At 41.6% G+C, this 23,126-nt stretch overlaps 1 protein-coding gene across 8 annotated transcripts in view; it reads left to right on the forward strand.

The window, feature by feature from the left end:
* Positions 1–23,126, forward strand: part of Sgms1 (sphingomyelin synthase 1) — a 257,862-nt gene that overhangs the window by 31,821 nt on the left and 202,915 nt on the right. For all 8 annotated transcript variants that reach the window (XM_035441887.1, XM_027406400.2, XM_027406402.2 and 5 more), the window contains exon 2: positions 1,447–1,525. The gene's annotated coding sequence lies outside the window, so the exon portion shown is untranslated. The remainder of the gene's footprint in view (positions 1–1,446; positions 1,526–23,126) is intronic.

Consider the following 23,126-nt stretch of genomic DNA (forward strand, 5'->3'; position numbering starts at 1 on the left):
AGTTTTTATTTTATGAAAAGGAGAGTCCTCACCAGCAAGGGCTTCCTTTGATTACTGCAAAGAGGGAAATGACCAGCCTTCCAATGTGATGTTTGTTATTTACTTCAGTTGGCCAACTATACTCTTTTGAGAAAAGGGAGGAAATGAATTATGTGTATAAAATGCCAAAAATACACGAAGGGTTATTGTGCCTATAAGGGAAGTATAATTATTAGTAGTAATTATAGTCATTGTGATGATTACAGGATTAATGGTACTATTAAGCATGATTGTGGATGTCTGCTCTTAGGAAACAATGTTGTAGCACACACCGGCTCCCTCAGGTGAGAGTGTTGTTTGGCCCTTTGGCTCTGGGATGCGTTTCGGAAGGGCATCACCATTGCTTGGGGCAGATCAAACTGTGAGACAAACTCTTGATTCCGGGGCCAGAAGCTTTAAGTAGGAATTTCATTTCTGTTATTTCCTAGTTGATGTCTTTGTTAGATGTCATCTCTGACTCTTAGCTTCTTTCTCAAGAGGGCCGTAAACTCACTCAGAGCTGTGGGGAAGCTGAGGTGGGTTAGGTACCCCTAATGCAGATGGTCTGTGGTAGCAATGTGAGTGTGTCATAGACCACAGTGCTCTGAAATGTGTAGCTGGGTATAGCTTCGATTTGACTATCCTTGCCTCAAAGGATTAGAGTAAGCCCTGCCTTTTTACTGTGATTGTAAGAGAATACCTGATGCACATGGTATGAGAAATTCCAGGTCAAAAGGTGGTACGTGGATCCTTACACCTCCAGCCTTTTCTGAGTTTGGGCTGTTTGGACCTTGTCACCTCCTTGAAATGGTTTCAGATAAGAGAAACTCACATGGCACCAAGATTGGGAAGTTGTAACAACATATTGTGAGTTAGAAATTTGCGGAGAGCAGAGAACTGTCTGGATTTCTCACCACAAATAAGAAAGTAACTAATGGCTGAGAGTGAGTGGTCCATACATGTAATCCTTGCACTCTGAATACAGGGTGAGGGGACCGGGAGTTAAAAGCCAGCCTGGGCTACATAGTCAGCCATGGCTCAAAACAACAAAAGAAGGTAATTAAGTACATGAAATAATGGATATGTTAATTAGATGATTGTGGTAATTTCTCAATGTATACATATAGTAGAACGTCACTAGACAGTTTTTGTCAAGCATACCTTAAAATGAAGCCAGAGAGAGGATGAAAAAGAAGTTCACTGTGAGATTTCTTAGAGGCAAAGATTTCTAGAGTGAGGCTGATCGAATTTCCCACGGTCAATATGGGAATCATTGTTTTCCTTTTATATTTCTCCCTGTTTTGTGTTTTCCAAGTCATAGCAAAATTTTAATCTCAAGACTTGCCATATAAGTACATCTCCTGCCGGAAATGGCTTTAGCGGATTACAGTTGCTTGCTGCTAACGCATTGCTTCTTGCCGTTTGCAGGGTGAAGGCAGCATGAGTGGTGCCTGTGGGCAGACTTAGCCATTTGATTTTATTTAGAAGACAGCCACCCACTTGGAAGGTGAGTAAAGACTTGTCTGCAGCATTTTACTTGAACAATTCTCAAGCCTGCTGAAGAGTTGAAAGAGCATACAGTGAGCTTCTGTATGCCTCGAAGCTAGATTGGAATGCTGTTAGTGTTTTTTTTTTTCTGAATTTTTTTCCTGTTTGGGTAGGCTTGTCTCTTTAAAAAATATTTTGATTATTTTTTTGTTTTGTTTTGTTGAAGCACATGGAGTAAGCTGTAAGCATCATGGCATTTTCTCTTAAATTTGTAGGAGCTTCTAAAAATAATAATGTTCTCCCATGAGTGACATTTTAGAACAGTCATAAATTATGTGACACCAAATCACTTCAGTAAATGCTTCAGTGTGTAACTGAGATCTTCTCCCTCATAGTTTACAGAAATAAAAGATTTTAAACCAATGTTGTTAGCATTTTACTAAAATTTTTATCTAATTAGTGTAACGACAGTTTTTATCTAATGGATGGGCAGCTAAGCAGTCTGAATTAGGTTGATAAGAACAATGTGAATATAGAGGTATGGCGCTGGCCCCACGTAGGAGAGACATCTTTGCTTGCCCACCGTGACTGCCTTTGGTTCGTTGGGCGATGGTGACCACCCTCTTTCCTGATCAGTATTTCATAAAGTAAGCTAGTCTCTGTGATCTAATGTGATTGAAGGTTGGTTAATTAAAAAAGAAAACGTAAATCTGTAGGAGAATGTGGAAAGATCACCAGTGGCCATGTGAAATCGAGGTTAATATGTTCATTTCAACACTAGTGAGGCAAAAAATGATCCCAAGCTCTGGGACTTGACTATTTGAGTAGAAATCATACATAATATCTAAAAGACTTGCTGGGCTTTATAATTTTTGTAGTGATTGTAGTTACAAGTTCTTACACATCGGATTACACGGACCATTATTTTTTTGCAGGGTAGCTATTGACTGTTCTGAATTCCAGGTTTCTTATAAGTACACATATTAGAAATATATAGCTCAAGGTAACTTTACAAACCAAACATATGCTGTGTGATTAGCACCTAGATTTAGGAACTTCATCTCATCTGGTAGACACTATGCTGATCTTCTGACGTGCCAGTGTGTGTGTGTGTGTGTGTGTGTGTGTGTGTGTGTGTGTGTGTGTGTAAAGTATAACCCAGATTTTATTTTGTGTGTTTTTGTCAAACAAGCATCTACTACTGTTGTTGCATACAAATGTAGACTGTCCATGTTAATTGTTATGGAGCATTTGCCTGTGTGAAACACAATGATTTATTTATTCCAGCCAATGTGGATCATTTGAAGGGGTTCACTCATTCAGGCTATCCTCCACCGAAATGGGGATTGAGTGAGGTTTATCTTTCCCATGGCTCCAGTGGGGTAGCAGTAGGATGTCCAGCCTTTGGCCAACTTCTGCTGTTTGTGAAGAAGTCCTGAAATGATGGCAGTGCAGGCGCATGTGGAGCTCTGTGTGGTTTCTTCAGTCCTCCTTGACCCCAGCTGCTCCTGTGATTCTCTGCTCTTCTCTGCTGGCGCTGTTCTCTGGATCCTTCTTTGCCTCTCTTACTCTGCATGCCCCCAGGAAGACTGCAGACTCTTTCAGACATGCCTTTGCTGAGTAGTTAAGCTTAGTGGGTGCTGATTCTAGGTGTTAAGTAAGGGGGGAAAACTGTCAGTGTGGCCTTGCCCTTGAGGAGCCACAGTTACGGACACAGATTAGTTGTACTCTAGAGTTCAGGAAAGGAAATTCAGAAGCGTTCATACACTAAGCTGATAACAGGGCTGAATTAACAGACAATAATTGGCATTGTGGAGATTTGAGCATATATAACTAAGTATGTCTGGCTCAGCTTAGCAAGTTGTTTAAGGGCTAGAAGATGCCTTATGAGAAAGTATACTTTTTGCCAGACTCTGTTTTTCTAAATAAAGTTTTATTCAAATACAGTTGTGCTGATTTGCTTACAAATTGTGTTATATAATAGAGTTGAAAGTTGGGTAAAAACTCAGGGTATATAGTTGCAACAAATGATATATGTGGCTCACAAAACTGAAAATATTTATGAGCTGCCCTTTTCAAAATGTTTCTCAGCTTCTGCTTTATGTCACTAAAGCAAGAAATAGTAGGGATAATCTATGTGGTCATATAAAAATCTGAGCTCATCAAGTTTGTTCATTCATTCATCCAACAATATTTAAAGTGCCATTATATTTATGCACAAATGATGATAATCAGATAAAGTTTGTATACTTAGAACATTTTTAAGAGGCGCTTGAGTGTAATGATAAATCTTTCCACCAGCAGCCCGAGCCCCACTGCCACATGGGTGCCCAAAATAACACACAGAAACTTATATTAGGTACATTGCTGCTGGCCAATGACTAGGATTTCTTATATCCTCGCTTTGTCTTGAGTGTCAACCATAGCCATTAATCTATATATTCATAAAGACTTATGGAGGATGCTTGCAGCAAGCATCCTCTTCCCGGGATCACATGGTGGCTCCACAGAGAAGAGAGGAGGAAGAAGAGAGCAATTTCCTGCTTGTCCCTGCTTATATTCTGAGTCTGCCTGCTATGTTACTTCTTGCCTGGATCTCAAGACTTCTCTTTCCTACATTTCCCAGAATACTCCTCAATCCCTAGTCCCACCTATCTTGCTTCCCTATTGGCCAACAGTGCTTTATTCAACAACCAATAAGATAACCATACACAGAAGGACCTCCCCCATCACTTGAGAATTCAAAATTCCATTCTAGGTTTGTGTTTACTATGAGATATACCAAACTACAGTATGAAAATGAAACTGTCAGTTCCTCAATTTAAAACTAATATATCAACTGTCTTAGTTTTATAAAATCTAAGGTACTCTCTGTAATCTAGTGATTTATTCAGTAAGAGGACTGACTGTATAGTGTAGTCTGATATACACCAGTTCTTAGAGCTTTAAGATCCTAACTGTATGCAGTGTGTAACTCCATCCAGGCTGTGTGACCACTGTCTGGTCTGCAGAGGGGGAGGGGAGCTTTTGGTGGGCTTATCACAGCAAGCCATGCAGACCTCTGATCTTATGCTGCTGCAATCATAACAAACCTCAACAGAAAGAACAGCAAACCAAGATAATAAATACAGTGTGGGATGTAGTGTAACAAATGAGTCTATGTTAGCGTGCTTATCTGTTTGCTTGCTCAAGGTCATACATGATTATGTTTAATAGGAGTCTGTAGGCATTGCTGCAAGGAACACAAAGTAATGCCTTTTATATTTCTCTGAAAAATGTGTTTTAAATATCATTTTGACCTAGATAGTGTTTTTCTTTCTCCCTACATATGTGTCTGTACACCGTGTGTGTTGGACATACTGGGACTGGAGTTACAGACAACTGTGGGCTGCCATGTGGGTGCTGGGAATTGAACCCAGGTCCTCTGGGAGAGCAACCAGTGCCCTTAACCCCCGAGCCACCTCTCCAGCATCTAAAAAGTTGTTTTTTAATTGAAACAAAATTACATCATTTCCCTTTTCTCCTTCCTTCCAAGCTACTCTCCCTTGAGCCCCTCCTTCGTTCCTGTTCCCCCTCTCACATTGATAACTTCCTTTTTCTTTGATTATGTAAATTCTAATCCCATCTCACAACTCTTGTTCTTTTTTTTTTTTTTTTTTTTTTTTTTTCCTGCTTCCTAAGCTCTGGTGTCAACCATTTTGCCATTTTCATGAAGTTGACTATTTCAAATCTATCATGGGATGGGACGAGGAGTGATGGTATGAGTGACAGAAGAACCCGGGGTCAGTCCCATCAGGCCCATTTCCTCTACGTTCCCCAGGGTCCTGTCAGGAGCTGTTCGTAAGCCTGGAGTTCAGTTGGATCCTATCATGTTCTTTGTAGTTCAGTGTCTGTGAACTTGTTGGTGGAAGATGTTGCAATTTGCTTCATTTCTCAGAGGCTATGTCCTTCCTATAAAGAGGTTACTGTTACTGGCACAGTTGGGCTAAGTTTAAATGAAGAGACACAGTGAAACTATTTTGTAAGTCATTAAGCCTGATGTAGGAGGTGACATTGACTTAAAAGTTTAGGTTTTATAATTTTTTTGGTTTTGTGTTTTGTTGTTTGTTTTCATTTTCTTTGAGACAGGGTTTCTCTGTGTAACCCGGGCAGTCCTGGAACTTGCTCTGTAGACCAAGCTGGCCTCGAACTTACAGAGATCCACCTGCCTCTGCCCTCTGCCCCCCCCCCCACTCCCCAGCTGCTTTATACTTTTTTAAGGGTCCAGTTCCTTTGTGCTGTTCTCTTCCTGGTGTTTACCTTGTACTATGTAAATATGATTCGTGAATGCCTTGTTTAGTGGCTCAGCTACATTTATCTTAATTTTTTAAAAAATTCCACCTTTTCTTTTTAAAGGCATCAACTACAGCTTTTCACATGAGGCTGCTGGCAACGTTTTACCATATATCAGTTTCATCTTGAAGGACTCACACCTGGAACCGTATCCTGGGCATCCGTCCCTTGTGCTGTGGGCTTGCTGTGCTGTCCTTTGCAGCCTGCTTCTGGGGAGCTCTTGGACCTTGCCTCTGCATTGGCTTTCCGCTTTCCTCTACCCCACATTCTGATCTTTCTTCTTTTATCTTCTAATTTTGCAAGCTTTCTAACAATTTGCAAATGAGAGGTTAAGACTTCTGAGCTGCTATACACCTGAGAATGTGGCACTCGTGTATAATTTATTGCCTGGCATGGTGTAGAATTCCTGGCTGCAAATCACTGAGTTGCAGGTAGGGAAGTGTCTCCCAGCATCCAGGCTCCACGTAAGAACACAAGAACCTACCGACTCTCTATTCTTTCTAGGACCTTTTATTGTGTCTCTTCATTCTTTTATCATCTGAGTCAGTTTACTGACATGCGGCGGTCAGGATAGACTTCGTTTCTTTCTTTCTTTCTTTCTTTCTTTCTTTCTTTCTTTCTTTCTTTTTTCTGAAATCCAAATGGACACCGTAATGACTAGTTTTATCATGTGATAAAACCTAGAAGCATTTGGGGAGTGAATCTCAGGGAGGAATTGAGTAGATCAGGTTGGCCCTTGGGCATACCTGTGAAGGAATTTTCTTAAATGGTTAATTGAGGCAAGAAAACTCACCCTGAATGTGGGTGGCACCATTTCCTGGTTTGGGGTCCTGTTTAAGGAGAGAATTAGCAGGGTATGAGCATGCTTGCAGGTTGTTTTTTTTTTTCTTTTTTTTTTTTCTTTTTTTTTCTCTCTGCTCTTGCTTGTTAAGTGACTATTTACCTTGAGTTCCCGCCCTGACTCACCGACTGTAACCAGGAGTTGTAAACCACCTAAGCCCCTCCTGCTCCAGGCTCTGTTCTGAGTGTTTATCACAGGACCTGGAAGGAGGGGGCTCTTCCTAGTTTTGTGTTCTGTGCTACAGTATTGGCTTTTCCCATTGTTTTCTCAGCTTGCTTCCAAGATGTTGACTTGTCTGTGAGTGCCTCTTCCCAAAGACAATTCTCAAGTTTTTCTTGGAAATGCTTCTAAAGTTTTAAGTTTGTTACCATGTTTATTTTCTGTTGTTGATATTTCCTTAGCGTTTTCATAAACTGGGTATTCTGAGATTTTTTTTTTCCCTTTGAAACTTTATTTTTGCACCATCTTTGCTTCTAGTTGCATCCCCCTCCCGCACCACTTTTCTTCTCATTCATGTTGGATTTTTTATATGCCGGATGGTTCTGGAAGGTCTGTTTCTGAGGCAGAACAGTGCTTTACAAACTAGAAGATTTATCTTTTGCTCTGTTTAAATCTATTGCCTTCATTTTCCAGCTTTAAAAACAACTTTGAAGATTTTATTTTCTGCTTCTGCTATCTTTATCCTTGGAGATTTATGCCTTTTTAAGTGAAATCATTGTTTTTGTGTTGAGAATTTTGAAGAGAGGCACTAAATGTATTTTCTAATTTAACTTGAAATCCATTTGGAAGCCTTAAAAACAAAAACTGAAAACAAACAAGCCACCAGCCCTGGAGGACAGGCTTTGTAGGAGGTCAGGCTTCCCAGTGTCATTGTCATGGTTTGGGCAGACACACCTTCAGTGGTGAGTGTTGACCCACACTCTATTTTTAAGGCATGGTATATATTTAGATGGTCTCAGTGGAGATCTTGGCTTTCTTGTTAACTATGCAGTGGCTGTCTCTCCTTTTTTAGGTTAAAGGCCTTTATTTTAGGTACTTAAGTACCAATAAATGTGTAAATGATAATTGGGCCTTCTGATAAAAAATGCTTCAAAAGATCCTCCTTGATGTTTCTAAAGGGAATTTTCCAGGAGCTCAGCATGTAATCCTTAGATTAAAATGCAGTGGATTCATTAAGTTGTTTCCCATGAAAAGTGGAATAATAGACTTTAAATTTATTTGCCTCTGGCCACCCACAAAGGACATTCCTGGGCCAAAGAGATTAGATATAAATACAGCATGGGGAGCCGGGTTAAATATGTGAGTTTTATTCTTAGCAAATGCTTCTAACACAAAGTAGTCAAGCTCACACTGGCCATGGGAAGGTAAAGAAGTTTTAACTTTCATTCCTAGAGCAGGTCACTGCAAACATGAGGCAGTTTTAGGAGGGTACAGGCTAACTGACTGGATTATTTCATAATTCACCTCTCTTGGTGGTCAATTAAATTGCTTCCTATCTCTCTGAATGTGGGATGTGCCTGCCGTCTGTGTCCCCACACAGCTGCTTGGAGGAATGCCCTGGTCACTGTGCAAGAAGCAAGATATGTTTCTGGCCTTGGTGTTCACCAGATAACAGGCCTCTTTTCAGACAAAAGTCACTCCTCAAGGACTGCCCCTTGTGCACTGGAGAGACACGGGAAACCTGTTTCCATGTTGATTGCTCGGAAAGCTTGCCCATGGCACTTCTTGTGGTTGTGCTGGGCTTTCCATTGGAACTGGCCTGCTGGACACACACTAGGAGCCTCTGGAGAAACCAGACTCACAGGTTTCCTGCGTTTAGAAAGTCTCTCTTGTCTCATGAAACTGCCTACAGTCTAGTACTATTTTTAGCCAAATTAAATATAAATAAAGTATAAATTCTTGCTTGTCAGGACAGGGACCTTCATTGTTTAATTAGTTTGTTTGGGACTTCTTGGGACCTATGTCTTGGTCACTGCCTTCAAGACTGCCTCCTTGTTTCTTTTTTTATATGGAAGTAAAATGAACTCTGTAAACTGTGCCCACCAGGACCTTCAGTGCTAAGAGGGGGCTGTGTGGATGATGACACCTGGCTTAAACACGTTTACCTTGGGTTTCCTGCTTGTTTTCATCTCCATTGATTATCTCAGTTGCTGCCTCTGCAACTTTTAAAGTTCTGGCCCTAGGATTGGCCCGGTATCTCCTTGGCTTTTCTCAGCTTAGCCAAAGAAGCTTGGATCTTTCAAAAACCTCTGTATTCTGAGAGGCAGCAAAGGGAAACCAACGCCCACCCCCTCAGTCTCAATGAAAAGGAGAACTATAACTGTTGTGTGCAGAAACCATCACTTTCTGAACTTGCTAGAATTAGTTCATGCTCAGTGCTTAGAGCCTAGCTCTGTACTATTTATAGGTTCCTGGATAAAAGAGCCAGAGCACCACCAAAGACAGTTTCCAAGAACATTTAGAGTCTATGCTTGAGGGACAGCAGTTATTAAAATTTCATTCTGTAGCCAACATGATATAGGCACTCAGTGTTTGATAACTGTTATTTGTCTCTCATCCAAGCATTAACCAGGGCAGACCCTGCTTAGTTTCTGAGATCAGACGAGATCGGGCATGTTCAAGGTGGTATGGCCATAGACAGTAATTGTTGTTTGTATTCCTTAACAAAGTTCTGTTAGTTGAAGGTGTGTGTGTGTGTGTGTGTGTGTGTGTGTGTGTGTGTGTGTGAGAGAGAGAGAGAGAGAGAGAGAGAGAGAGAGAGAGAGAGAGAGAGAGATTGCCTAATGGGTGACCTCAAAAGTGTCATCAGGAGACAAAAGGGTTAAATTTGTGACACAGATTTTATGATTCAAAAAATATGTGAAGTATTATGGTACAGGGAACAGCTTTGTCATTTGTCACTTCTTGAGGTAGTCATGAATAGGCCCCTCATCTGGTTGAGAATTTAACTACCCAGTTTCTCTATGAGAAAAATTGTTCTCCAGCAGTGTGAATGAACTATTCTATCTATTGTGGGACTCTTCCAGTTTGTGGAGGAGGGGCTGAGAAGAAAAGGTGGCATTTATGGAATTTGACTGTTCTGCCAGAAGGGTTGTGCTGTCCAGCTGCAGCTGTGGTGGTTGCTGGAAGAGAGCTGGGACAAGGCTTTGCGATCAGTGCCTTTGGTAGGATGTCTAGAGATAGTGGGCATTTCATGAGAACCCTGTGGGGAGGCCCCAGTTAGAACACTTTTTGGGAGATTCCTGCTCTGTCCACCATAAGATGAATAAGAGTTGGGGCAGGGGGAAGAAGGTCTGTGTTATTGAGCAGTCAAAGTGTGCCCCCCTCATCATTGTCTGAGCTCAGGTCCTGAAAGAAGTCAGAGAAATTATTAGTCTGGTCATCGCTCTGGAGCCCAAGGCCACCAATCTGGTCCCTACAAGAAGGTCTACTCCTGTGTAGAAGCTCTCCATCTCAGATGATTGTCATCATAGTGGTCTGTACTGAAGGATTTGCAGTTCCTGAAATCCGAGGTGAGGTCTGAGGATGACTTTTGGGGAAGGCGGTTCTCTTCTTCCCCTGCAGGTGCTGAGGGTGGTCCTCAGGCCATCAGGCATGCCCAGCAAGTGCTTTGAGTCAGTGAGCTGAGCCATCTACCAGCCTTTCTTCAGGGCTGGTCCTCCCACCTTACAGGCTTGCCCAGAGGCTAAGCTAAATAATCCCTCACAGGTATACTTGGAGGTGTGCCTCCTAAGTGATTCCAGACCCTGTCAAGTTGACAGTGACCACCAGCCATCATAGAAGTGACACATTATAATAGGAAGTATGTAAGTGAAAAGGGCCTGATGTGTGAAGCTGATGGTAGAAGACTGTGGTAAAGCAGAATTCAAACAGGCAAACACAGAAGACATGGCAATTACATACATTCTTTGGGAGCCATGTTTCCTGTGAATAGCTCCGTGAATAGAAGCTATAGAGAAGGAATTTTATCTGGAGGGATTGCATGTTGAGTCACCATGCAGTTGAACCATTTTTCACGGTGTCATGGCTTTGGTTACTGTTGAAGGACTGACATAAATGACTCCGCTTTTACTGTTGACATTGAGACAAGGTCTCCTGATACAGTGCAGGCTGTCCTTGAGCTTGCTAGTCCTGCTTTTGCCTCCAAAGTGCTGGGATTATAGGTATGTGTCAGCATGCTCAGTGAGTTCATTTCAGTCCTGACAGACTGCTCCCACTACCTCTGATAACTGTCCTGTTGATCTTGGTTGGCTCCTGTCATTGTGATGAGATCTGTCCCCTTTGGTCTGATCAGATCCCCCCCCCCCCCCCGTGTGTGTGTGTGTGTGTGTGTGTGTGTGTGTGTGTGTGTGTGTGGTGTGTGTACACACGCACATGCATGAACAGCAGTGTCACAGATGATAAGAGGTCAGTACCAGAACCTGTTTTGGTCAAATTCAAGCAGTTAGAAACTTACCTGGAGACCCCAATGCTTCGGTTCTGTCTGTTCTGTGGTAATTCTTAGTATCTTAGAAATGCCGCTCAGAGAATTTTGTTAGAAGTTGCCCCTGTGCAGTGTACAGCAGATTCAAAGCTCTGCAAGGAGAATAGAAAGCTTACAAGAGCAAATGTCTAAAGAAAAACAAAATACCTGTTAGAGCAATTTTCAGTGACCTTTACAGTAAATGCTTTTGAGAAAGATGGACGCTCTAGATGATAAAATTAGACCAGACCAGAATGTTGAAGGAAGTTTCCTAACTGATAGACCTGTTCACTCTCATTTCACATAGCATTTTAGAGTGAAAGTTGTGATTTATATGTAATACACAAGGACTGTAAGAGTTACCCTAATTTTATTTTTTGAATAAGCTTAATTTTATTTTCCTTTTAAGCAGTGATTTAATTTGTCAATGGCAGGTTGCTTTTATATATAACTTCCCATTTCATTTTGTCTGTTTTCTTGAAGAGCTGTAGACATTTTTTGTCAAAGGGCTTTTCCAAATCTGCTGAGGTGACCAAATGCTTTCTGACTAAAAGTGTGTTTACATATATAGTAAACATACTGAATTTTGTATGTTGAGCCAAACTTGTATCCTGGAATGAATCCAATTAGGTGATTTTTTTTGGGGGGGTGTTTGAGACAGGGTTTCTCTGTGACTTTGGAGGCTGTCCTGGAACTAGTAGACCAGACTGGTGTCAAACTCACAGAGATCCACCTGCCTCTGCCTCCTGAGTGCTGGGATTAAAGGCGTGCACCATCACCGTCCAGCAATGTGTGTTATTTTAGTTTGCAAAAATTTTATTAAGAATTTTTGGGTCAGTATTCATTGAGGAAATTGGTTTCAAGTTTTCTTTGTTGTTGCTATATCCTTATGTTTTGGTGTCAGAGGAATGCTAGACTTTAGATGTGTGTGTGTTTGGCAATGTTCCTCTTCATTTTATGCTGTCAAACATCGTAGCTCATCTTGAAAGCTTGGTAGAATTTGCTGGTGCATCTGTCTGGCCTTGGGCTTTCCTTTGGGGAGACCGTTTTTTTACGGTCTTGTTCATTGTTGTGTGCATCTGTTTAAATTGTGTATATTCTCATGACATAATTTTGACAGCTTATGTATGTCTAAGACTTGATCCTTTTTTTTTTTCTTTTTTGACTTTCATGGTTTTCAAAATACTATCCAATGAGTCTTTGGATTTCATTGTAATCTGTAGAAACCACCTTTCTTTGGTTTTTATTTTTTATTAATTTGGTTCTCTGTGTCTCTCTCTGTCTCTGTCTCTCATGTTGGCAAGCTTGGGTAGCAGTTTTTCAGTGTTTTAGTTTTACAAAGAACCAAGCCTTTGAGTCTGTGTATTGTTGTTTTTGTCTCCATTTCATTAATCTTTTCTCTCATCATTATCATGTTTTGCTGTCTGCTGCTCTGGGCACTGGATTATTCTTGTTTTTATAAGACTTTAAGTTGCAACATTGGATTATTTATTTGAGATCTCTCTCTCTCTCTGTGTGTGTGTGTGTGTATGTGTGTGTGTGTGTGTGTGTGTATGTGTGTGTATGTATGTGTGTGTGGTGTGTGTGTGTGTATGTGTGTGGTGTGTGTGTGTGTGTGTGTGTGTGTGTGTGTGTGTGTGTGTAAGCACTCTATGTATAAACGTCCCATTGCCTTGGCCATCTCTTCAAGTGTCTGGAAACTGTGTTTTCATTTTCTTTGCCCTCCAGGGGTTTTTAAATGTCCTCCTTGTTTTCTTTAGTAACTCGATGGCCATTCGAGAGCACTTTGTTTAGTCTCATGTATTTGTGTAGTTTCTGTCATTTTACTTGTTGATTTCTGGATTTATTGCATTGTAATCTGATTAGATGGAAAGAATTACTTCATTTCTTTTACATTTTGTAAGACTTAGATGTGGCCTAGAACTGAGTCTTTTTTAGACAGAGTTCCATGGGCTGTAGAAGACTGCCTTCTGAATCTGCTGGATGCATTATTTGGTATGTATTTGGTGAGTCCTTTGGCTATATGGCAGTGTTCTCAACATGTGGGTCACGACCTCTTTGGGGCTTCAACGACTCTTTCACAGGGGTTGTGTTATCAGATATCCCATGTATCAGATATTTACATTGCAATTTATAATAGTAGCAAAATTATAATTATGAAATAACTTTATGGTTGGCAGTCACCACAACACAATGAACTGTATTAATGGGTTGCAGAATTTGGAAGGTTGAGAACCCCTGTGGGTTCTGTGGTATAGTTTGACTCTAGAGTCTCTTTGTCTTGTGTGCTGGGTGACCGTACTAGAGTTATGGGTGTGGCCACTGTTATTGTTGTGGGACCTTTCCCACCTCTGATGTCCATTAGTATTTGGTTTTGGAAACTGCCTGTCCCTTTCTCTGCACTTTTATTTCCTTTGTGGATTTCTGAAGCTGTTCTCTCTTTCTTTAGTGATGGTTTTCTCTTTGTCTTTCTTTCTTTTTGTTTTTTGTTTGTTTGTTTGTTTTTCTGTGAAACAGTCCTGGTTGTTTTGGAACTCATTCTGTAGACCAGGATGGCCTGCCTCTGCCTCCCAAGTGCCGGGGTGAAAGGTGTGTGCCACCACCACCTGGAGTGTCTGTTTTTTTTATTATTCTGGTGCTTCCTTTATGGGCTCACACAGAGGCAGCTTTGAGCTCCCTGTCTTACTTGGAAGCAGTTTTTACTTAGAATAAAAGTCTTTTTCACCAAAACACAACCTAAATTCTTCATATTTTCTTGTATGTCTGCATACATGAGTTTCACATGATAGACTTTTAACTCTTAGTAATATTACTCTTAGCAAGGTCACAGGAAAAGAAAGAAATCTTAAACTGTTTACACATTAGGAATTTATGAAAACTCACTTATAAGTGAGAACTGAGCCTACATTTATGAGGGACTGAAACAGAAGCCAGTTATGAACACCGTCCATATGGCCAAACTGTTTTGTGTTTCTATTAGGGTGCATGGGTGTACGTATGTACGTGTGTGTGTGTGTGTGTGTGTGTGTGTGTGTGTGTGTGTGTATGCATGTGCAGGGAACAACTTTGGAAGCCATTCTTTAGGAGCCGGCGGCTACCTTGCTTTTTGAGACAGGGTCTCAGTGGCCTGGAGCTCACGAAGTTTGGTAAGGTAGCTGCTCAGTGAGCCCCTGGTGTTCACCTGTCTCCCTAGCTCCAGGGCTGGGATTCCAAGTGCATGCTGCCATGCTTGTGTTTTGTCTTTTGTTTTGTTTTGTTTTGTTTTGTTTTATTGTTTTGAACATGGTTCTGAAGCCCAGACTGGAGCTCTCATGCTTGTACGGTAAGCACCTTGCCTTTCCAGCTGTGACATGGATCCATTTGAAGGTGATTTTTACAAGTTTCCATGGGAGGAACAGCTTTGTTTATTTTTAAATATTTTATTTGCTTCTTATTCTTGAGTTTATAGTGAACTTTAGCCGGATCTGCCATAAGATAAGACCTTGAATAACTGTCATTTTAAGTCACCAGACGAGGAAAGAAGAGTGACTAGACACCAGCTCCTACACATGCATGCTAGAACTACAGGTTCCAGAGCCATTCCAAGACATCCATTCCTGTCTCCTGCCCCACCCACATCTAAATAGTGGTTTTTAGTGGCAGCACTCACTTGGTTGTTAGAATATCCCAACAGCAGTGTTCTGGACCGGCTTATGATGCAGGCTGACTAGCCCTTATGGGAGATTCCCAGAGGGCCTGTTGTTTAGGAGTGGGATATGTTCTTAGAATGTGGTCTGTTTCAGAAAAGGTTCCATGGCCTGCTGAGAAGCCTGTGCCTTCTGAGGCTGCTGGATGCAGTATTTTGTGTGTATCTAATGTGACTGTTGGTGCGTCCGTCAAATTACCCATCATTGGTAAGGACATTCATTATAGACACAGACTAACATGAAAAAAATACCTCAAATTACCCATCATTGGTAAGGACATTCATTATAGACACAGCCTAACATGAAAAAAATACCTCAAGGCAGCTACATTAATTGCTTGCTATTTTGTGGTTTACAGAAGACTAGGCAGCTAGAATTCTCCCTACGGGACAAAAGATCATGTAGACTTAGTGTTTTCCATGGTTACGCAAGTTACAATAGAGATTTCCTAGGGCTCTCTTGGGTTCCTGTGCTTTGTGTCTCTTTCCGTGCCAGTAAATGTCCAAATACTTCAAGTCAACTCTGATTTGCTCAAAAGGAGTCCCTAGAATAAGGCCTATCAAATAAATGACAAATGCCCATAGTGACAGGGAAAAGAAACGTCAAAGCCCAAGGAACATGGATTCAGGAACATTAAGAGTCAGCATTTTGATCCTGTGAAGTTCAAACACTAGTTTCTCTGTATCAATGAATAGTGGTAGAAAATGGCTGATGCTGGCAGAAGTTGGGAGACCAGAAAATGTCTCTGGACTAAAAATGATCCCAGAAGCTTTTTTTCTGAGTCCAGAGTTCACTTGTTATGAGTGCTGCTGCCGAAAAGTCATCTTTTATTCTGGCTTGGTTGTCCTAAGTTGTAATCAGAGTTTCAGGCAGAAGTCAGAAACTGTTGTGGTGGTTTTAATGAGAATGGCCGCTGTTAAGCTCATAGGGATGGCATTATTTGAAAGGATTAGGACATGTGGTCTTGTTGGAGAAAGTGTGTCACTTGGGGTGGGCTTTGAAGTCTCAGAAGCTCAAGCCAGGCCTAGTGTCTCACTCACTCTCTCTTCCTGCTGTCTGCTGATTCAGATGTAACACCCTTGGCTCCTTCTCCATCACCATGTCTGCCTGCTGTGGCCATGTTTCCCATCATGACAATAATGGACTGAGCCTCTGAACCTGTGAGCCAGCCCCCATTAAATGTTCTCCTTTATAGGCGTGTCCATGCTCATGGTGTCTCATCACAGCAATAGGAACCCCAACTAAGATAACTGCTCCTGGAAGCCTTGATAATCTACCCCAAAATTCCAGTTAAAGAAATGAGGATCATGTAGGACAAGTGAAGAGAAAGCAGAGGACAGTTGAAGGCATCTTTCTGGTTAGCAGGCTATGATGTCATCTCAGTTGTCAACCTGGGGATGTGTGTCTCGAATTCTAATTGGACTTAATAATAAAAACCCTGAGTCAGATATACCGGCAAATTCTGAAAGATCAGAGAAGCAGAACAGCCAGCTACTAGTTCTAACCTCTACTGAATCTTCAGACCAAATGGGCGATCCTGTCTCTAGGAGATCTCAGATTGAATATGCTGAGCTCCTGTCTCCTCCCACCTTGTATTCCTCTTTCTGTACAGCCATATCACTCCTGTCTCCACCTCCCTAGTGCTGGGATTAAGGCAGGTGATTCCAAGTGCTGGGACCACAGGTGTGAGCTCTGTTTCTCTTTTAGACTGATTCAATATGGTGTAGCTCAGGGTGGCCTTGAACTCACAGAGCTTTGTCTGCCTCTGTCTCCTGAGTGCTGGTATTAAAGGTGTGCTCCACTACTGTCTGGCCTCTATGGCTAACTAGTGTGGCTAGCTCCACACTCTGATCTTCAGGCAAGCTTTATTTGTTACAACATAATTTCACCACAGGTATGCCTGTGGAGGACTGCTTGGTTAGGTTACTTGAAATGAGAAGACCTATTCACCCACTGGCAAACTCTGGAGTTGGATTCAGACCAAGGAGAAGTGAGCTGAGTTGCAGCTCTCAACTCTTCCTGTCTGTGGACACAAGTGACTGGGTGCCTCTTCCTTACGATGATGAATTGATTGTTCCTTTGAACTGTGAGCCAAAAAAGACCTTTTTTTTTTTTTCTTTTTTTTTTCTTTTTTTTTAAAGCAGCTTCTGTCAGACACAGGCATTTACCTTTTACATTTGATTTAGAATCAATAAATTTCTACCCAGGCTTTTGTCTAAGAGCAAGTGCAGAAAACCCAATAAGTAACTGTGTAGTACTGTTCTAACTTTATCAGCAAGTAACCATGCAGTACTATTCGCTACTAACTTTACCAAGGTCCTGGAGTTAGACTGTCAGCAATGGAAAGGTTCTCAGATGCACAAAACCTAAGCTCCTAACACAGGTGACTGTGGATGGATGGAAGTCATTCTCTCTCTGGTTCAGAGCCTGCAGGGACTTAAAAACTGCAGAGAACACATCACAGATGGTTTCACTCAATTTTCTTCCTTCCTCACACACTGACTCTTCAATTTTGGGGGGACCTCTGGTGGCTGGTTTATCTTATGTACCCCAGTGGTCCTTGTTTACAAATCTAATTTATGGTGATACTCTCAGGAGTTGCTTTATTTTTCCTAGAAGAAGGGCTGTGAGCCTTGAAGGAAGAGGTCTTTTCCCCAGCAGCTGTATTGAACTCAATATAGTGATAGTGTGATCAGCTCCAAGGGAACACCAGTGATGATGGATGATGATTCTTTCAGGGTGAGGGAGGGGGGACAAGAGAGAGAGAGAGAGAGAGAGAGAGAGAGAGAGAGAGAGAGAGAGAGAGAGAGAGAGAGAGAGAGATGGTTGATTGCTGGCTTTGCCAGCACACTTGCTAGATGCATGATGTTAGTCTGTGTCACTATCCTGTGTGGCTGTCAGTTGTCCTGAGAACTTTCTTTGATGATAAATTTCCTAAAAAGCAGACACATCCTCCTCCTTGACTATTACTGTGGAAAGGGCCTTTTGGAGTCATAGATTTTTTTTTTTCATCTGCCAAGTGGTGTATGCCATTTTAAAACCTCAGCGTAATTATAAGGCTTGTGTGCAAGTATAATTATAATTGTGTGCAAGTAATGTGTTTTTATATTTATGATCATTCTGTATGTAAATATAGTTTGTAGATTTTAAATCTAAGCTATGTATATGTACATACACATACATACTACATACTACATATAGTGCTTAGCAGGGTTTTAGACACATGGTAGAACTCATGCACAGCAGATGTTACCATACTGTTGTGTGTTAGCATGCTCTATTTATAATCATGGATTGTTTTTCACTAGTTCTGTATGGTGCCACTTTGTGTGTGCCAAACATGGTTCCAAAAGCAACAGTGCTCCTTGCAGGAGAACGGAAAGGGTGCCAGGCTCTGTGTGAATTGCATTCAGATTCCAACATGGTTTTCTTTTGCTATCCTTTTGATTTTTAAGCCTTATTCTTTAATGCCTACTGTGGTCTCTTGAAGTATTAGCTATTAGAATTGATATTGTTAGTTCATGATACCTTTTTGGGAATGTCTAGGGCATCAGTAACACAGCCTGATAAAGATGTCTACAGTTCTTCTCTTTTTAAACCTCTTAAATTTGCTTATGGAAGGAAATTGTTCATAAAGCAAACTGAATTTATTAGGCAGCCATAATTTTTTCCCCAGTGGCTTGATTACAAGTGTTATACTTGTAATTGGCCAGAGGTAAGAACTGTGGCCTCCTGGCCTTTTACCTTGATCACATGGTTCCCAATTAGAGTCCTAATAGTATAATATTGAGGGCTCTGGGATTCTTTCCTACCTCAAACCCAAGGCAGAAGACACTGATCCTATCTAGGTCCTTGTGGTAAAGTCTTATTCTGGGCTTCAGGCTGGCTGCAGATATGTAAGCCACCCAGGCTGACGTTAAGCTCTGGATCCTTCTGCCTTCTAGAAATCATAAATGTGCACTACTGTACCCAGGGTTCATCATTTATTTTCACTCTTTGAAGAATTTAATGCCTCCTTCAATAACACTAGTCATACAGGGCCTCATTATATAAGACTGTATCTGGCCTTGAACTCGTAGGGAGGCCTCTGCCTCCAGAGTGCTGGGATCAGTGTTTGTCGTTATGCTTGGTGGCACTATCTCTACACTTCCAGGCTCTGTTTATAGCAGTGCTTCTCAACCTTCCTAATGCTTCGACCCTTTAATACAGTTCTTCATGCTTTGGTGACTCCTAACCATAAAGTTATTTTCCTTCCTACTTCCTAAATGTAATCTTGCTTCTGTTATGACTTGTAATGTAAATATCTGTGTTTTCTGATGGTCTGAGGCGACTCCCGTGAAAGGTGGTTTGGCCCCATAAGGGGTTGTGACCCATAGGTTGAGAACCACTGGTTTATATTAATTTGATTTTATATTAATTTGATTTTCAGGATTGTTAAAAGAATATGTTCCAAATCATCAAAGCCTTAAATGAATGTTTGTCTTCTTAGAATTATTGCCATTATAAGAAGAGACCTGAGGATCAATAATAGATTTCCTGCAAGAGGTTTCTGTTGTACTCAGTGATTTCACATAACTGAGCTCTGCTTCTTTCCTGTCTTTGGTATTGAGAGACCAGGACAACAAGTTTTCCTGCAGGTGCTGAAAGCTGTTTAAGCAGTGAAGACTTAAGCCCTTTGCTTTCCAGTGATAAGACCCTGAGGAAGCCTAGACAAGCTTTTCCTTGGTTCCCTGGGGGTCCCAGCCCATTGCACAGCTATCTTAAGAAATACAGTGTAGATTCTTAGGTGATTGGCTGGCTGGCAGCCAGCAGCTCTGACATAGGGCTGGTAGGAGATTAACTACCATGTTGTTTTTGTGACAAACTGAGTGCTAGAACCCATCTTGTGGCTTGTCACCCTCCTTTCCAGGAAGCAACAGGAAGATTATGGGAGGGGAAGTCTTCTGTTTAGGACATATAATAATGCCGACACTGGTCCAGGTCCATTTGTCACCGAAGTGATGGTTTTCATGGTCACATACTATTGGCCTCCTCATAGAAACAACAACTACAACGACAAACCCAAATAATTCTCCAGTCTGTGTTTCTTTTGCCTTGTCAGTTATATTCCTTCATCCCCCTTTTTTTTTTTATATCATCCACGGCTTCCTAGAAAAGAAACTTCTCGTCCATATCACTCACTGTGAATGTGGGTGTATGCTGTAGCATTAACCGCCTATTTTTTTTTTTTTTTTTTGACAAGAAAATCCTGCCATATTGAGTTGGTGACTGCTTTTTCCTGTGTGTGTAGGGGAATGCAAACATAAGTTTGGGTGTACTACTTTGTCTTATTTTTAAAAGTCAGCCTTTACTTTTGGGAGAGTAGTGGTGGGTGGGATAATGGTGGTAATTGTATTGACGTGGCTTGGATGATGAAGGAAGGAAATTCTTACATGGGTGGAGGAAGCGGAGAAGACAGGAAAGAGCTCTGCTGGGATCCCCTTGGCTGAGGGAGGAAGAAGGTTAATTCTATCTTTTCACATATCTGTCCCTTCATTGCCCCCTTCCCTTCTCTAAGCAGTCCCATAGGTGTTGAACATTATTGAGTAGACACCGCTTTATAGCCTTGTTCAGGGCTACATGGAAGGTCTTCTTCCATTTGCCTTCCTGGATAGCAGGAAGGGAAAGAGTGGAAGGAACAAACATGTGTATTGTTGACTGTCCAAAAATACTGCCTTTATACTCCGACTTTCTGCTTTTAAAATCAAGATTTTGCATATTTGAGAGTTGTGATGGTCAAGGCAAAAACAGTTGAAATATTTTGAGATTTTTGCCATAGTTGCTTCCTTTTGTAGTGAACTGGGTAAATGTCCTCAAATAACTTAAAACACCTAAGTTAAGAGGCAGCAATATGGATACAGCAGAAGCATAGCGTCTTGCCAAATCATGAAAACATTTAAATAGCACGGTAAATGAATAAGATACAGTGATTTACGTTACCTATGTGGGAAATCCAGAATGTGGGAGACATGTAATGACATGGGAAAGAGTATTTTCTCTTCTTTTCCTCCAAAGGAGATTTGAATTTTAAAACATTTAAAATACGTGTGTGTGTGTGTGTGTGTGTGTGTGTGTGTGTGTGTGTGTGTGTGTGTGTGTGTGTTTATGTTCTGCCTTTTGTGATGTGTCTAAAACAAGAATCCCAAACTCTGGAATCTCTCCGTCAGAGTATAACACAAACTGGTGGTGTGTGGGAGAGATCAGATAACACTGGGGGCTGAACCTGTGACATACCAGTGGCCTGATGTCCTTTCTAACAGGAGCAGATGCTGCTTAAAGCCTGTTTCTCATGGCCAGGTGGTGCCCAGGTGGAGGAGTGCCTGTGGCAGATTGTCCAATTTTCATGGAAATCCAGGTTTTTAAGTAACTTAACAAAAACCTTGACACCAATGCCACATAGGTCAAACCGATCCTGCTTGTGGTTTCCCGTGGGTTCATGGGTCACTATTTGGAATGTTTTACGTTTGTGCTATTGGATTGCATCGTGTGTGATCCTGGATGTTCACCAAACAATTAGTATTTGGTATTTAAATTAACAAAATCCAAGCACAAGTTAAAAAACTTCCAGTTGATTTTGAAGAGCAGCATCTCTGCTTGTCTTTAGTCGAGCCGTAAGCACATATCATAGAGCCTTACAGTGGGCTATTAATGACAATTTATTATGTGGACTTGTGATAATTAATTTAATAGTCCATAGGCTATGAATGTACAAGAATCAGATAGATCGAAGTATAGAATAGAAGCTGTCTACACGGTAAAACAGATTACCAATAAGTTCTCTGCTTGTGGCAGCCTCTTCTGTGTCAAGCAAGCAGAGAAAGCACCTGCTTTCAGAAACAAAGGGCTAACAGTTAAGGTTTGGGGTGGAGGAGAGAGAGAAAGCGAGGGAGAGGAAGAAAGGAGGTTGGAGAAATGGTGCAGAGTGTGGCGCTCTTGTGCAAATATAAAGCTCTGAGTTCGAATCCCCAGAACCCGTGACGCCAGATGAAATAGTGTGCATCGTCATTGGCAAGGCTGCTATGGAGAGATGGAGGCAGAGACAGGATGCTTCCTGAGTCCTTGCCAGTCAGCCCGCCTTGTGTACAGTGTGCAGCTGTGAACAGAATGGAGGCTCTTTATTAAGGTAGAAGGTGAGGACTGAAGCCAGAGGTTGTCCTCTGACATTTACATATGTGCTGGGACATGCACGTGGCTGTGCTCACACCTAACCAATGTACAATACATATGCATGTGTTGTACTTACACAGGCAAAGTCACTGAATACAAAGTATGAGTCTGTGCGCAGTCTTGTTCTCTGCACTATGATTTCTCTGACAGGTTTTTCTTTTTGAAATTTTCTATCAGTTACACTCCTGCATTTCTAAGTCAAAGGTTGCCCCATCTTCTCAGTAATGTCCTTATGTTCTTGGCTACAAGTGAGAACTTAAGAGAAAAAAAAATCCTTTCAAGAATAGTGAAGGGAAAAAAAAAAACCCTACTCATTTTAAGAATGGCTGTCAAAGGAAACTAGGTTGCAAACAGTCCTGCAGAAAATGTACTGCAGGAAAACCAGCCGCCACTGTGTCCTTGGTACCTTAGTGAGATCACCCTTGCATGGTCTAATTGTTGCTTGCTCTAGACTTGGTTCTGGGTTGGAGGGAGTGTGTGACTGTTATGCAGTGTGGAAGAGGTGGTGGCCGTTTTGTATCTTTTTGTATCTTCATACCAGTATTCGCCCTTATTTCAAGCAGCTCAGAATGGACAACATTACACCCGATTCGAAACTTGTTTGTTCCCCAAGGAAGAGAGTCAAGTTTTCTGGGCCAAATAGAGGCAAAGGGGTAGAGGCTGTGTCATTCCCAGAACTCAGTAGTTCATGGTGGAAGTGAGGCGCTGAGAGGCGAGGTACTTGCCCAGGGCCTTCAGGGGTAGAGTTGAAATTTGAATTCATCTCTAGTTGGCTCCCAAGTCCATGTCCTTAGCCACTTATGCAGATGTGTCCCAGCACCATAAAAGGAAGCTTCACCAATCCTTCCCCAATGTCTGCTCTGACTATGCTGCTTGCCAGTCTGTTCCAAGCAGCTGTAGTAGGATTCGGTGCTGCCCCTATGCTCATTGCTGCCATCTGCATAGAGGCAGCAGGACCGTCTTTGGTAGTAGAATGGGTACTTTTGTTGTCTGTGTGCTGTCCTGTAGATTGGACTTAGGACCTGTGCAAGCTAGATTCTGCAATACAGAACCATTGAACTAGATCCCAGTCCTCCTTTTCTTTCGATACACA

Source organism: Cricetulus griseus, chromosome 3, assembly GCF_003668045.3.
Source record: "Cricetulus griseus strain 17A/GY chromosome 3, alternate assembly CriGri-PICRH-1.0, whole genome shotgun sequence".
Classification (NCBI taxonomy): Eukaryota; Metazoa; Chordata; class Mammalia; order Rodentia; family Cricetidae; genus Cricetulus; species Cricetulus griseus.